This window comes from Theobroma cacao, chromosome 5 (assembly GCF_053813885.1).
Source record: "Theobroma cacao isolate CCN51 chromosome 5, ASM5381388v1, whole genome shotgun sequence".
NCBI classification, from domain to species: Eukaryota; Viridiplantae; Streptophyta; class Magnoliopsida; order Malvales; family Malvaceae; genus Theobroma; species Theobroma cacao.
Genome location: NC_142643.1, coordinates 9,713,048 through 9,714,446, shown reverse-complemented (window position 1 = coordinate 9,714,446; position 1,399 = coordinate 9,713,048). Strand labels below are relative to the sequence as shown.

At 33.7% G+C, this 1,399-nt stretch overlaps 1 long non-coding RNA gene across 1 annotated transcript; it reads right to left on the bottom strand.

Moving 5' to 3' along the window:
• Nucleotides 1-812: 812 nt before the first annotated feature.
• Nucleotides 813-1,106, bottom strand: LOC148762420 (uncharacterized). Its single transcript, XR_016026253.1, has 2 exons — nt 974-1,106; nt 813-900 (listed from the first exon to the last, which is right to left on the bottom strand). It is a non-coding gene; the product is annotated as an uncharacterized LOC148762420 (long non-coding RNA).
• Nucleotides 1,107-1,399: the final 293 nt, after the last annotated feature.

Genomic DNA, 1,399 nt, shown 5'->3' with positions numbered 1-1,399 from the left:
ATAGATTCATCACAATCATGTTCCACCTCACAAAAACATTTCACTAAAGGCTTGTTCCCATGCAAGTTTTTGAAGAAAAACCAATAAAACATTTTAGGGGATTCAATCAAATATAAATGTGTATATCCCAAAACATTTTAATGCAAGTTCACTAACCTAGCAACAACGAGATATTAAGTCGCTATTTGTTCGGAGGTGTCTCTAACTATTTTCACTGACCGATCGCTCATTATTTACTCCGACACGCCACCACATCTCTAACCTTATCCTTGCACTTCCTAGCAATAACACGAACTCAATATATTTAATTACATACGTATATGGGCAGCACTTCAATGAATTAATCCTTACTTAAATTTATATTTTTTATCCTATTATGAAACCATCTTCAATTAACTTACCTCTTAATAAATTTTTACTAAAATTACTTATACCCATTGTGTACGTAATTCCTTAGATTATATCACCGGTAACTTATTTATGATGCCACGTGCCTACTTCAACCTTCCTAAATAATTTCTGCCCAAATCCATCTTATATTTCCATACATAATCCACATATGTGGCAACAATAATCATTCTCACTTTCACTCGATTATTTCCTAGTTTACATGCATCGTTATCTATCTAACTTTCAATAATTTGTTTCTCAATCCTCCATCCACAATATTCCTTTTTCATTTCTTTCAAACAACATGCCATACAATCTTAATAATTTTCAACTAGCTTAGGCAAATAAATCTTTTCAACAATCGTAATTCCTCATAATATTCAACTAACCATAGGCTTTAAAACATAGTGTTAAGCTTACCGTTTTTCTTTTCCACTTTGAGTCCTTCATGTACCCATGGGTTTATTGGCTTACATGTTACCAATTTTTCTCCAATCAAGCCAATCTTTGCTGCCACAAGACATTTCTCTAAGTCACTAACTCATTTTCAAAGACTACTCAAGCCAAAAACAAGAATTCTTACCGTTCCTTGCTTGAATCACCAAAACCAAGCTTTTTCTTCCTTTCTCTCTTTTTCTTTCTTCTCCTCCTAAGGTTTAGATGTGCTGGAAATTGTGGTTAAAGGCTGTAAATTTAGTGCTCAAGAAGTTTGGAGAAGAAAGGAAAAGAAAACATGGAAAGGAAAATGAAGAAAACTTGGTTTCATGGTGGACAAAGAGAAAATGGCATGGAAGCTACAAGAATGGTGTAGAGCATGGAGGAGAAGAGGAAAAAATCTTGCTGGAGGAGATAAGAACGGTTTTGGGCTGAAAAAAATTAGAGTCAAAGCTTCTTTTGGAAGCTTTGACCAAACTTCACTTAAAATTATCGTTTTACCCTTTTTGTTTCTTTTCATTTTAATTTAGTCCTCCCAACACTCATTTAACTCCAACTTCCTTCTATTATCTTC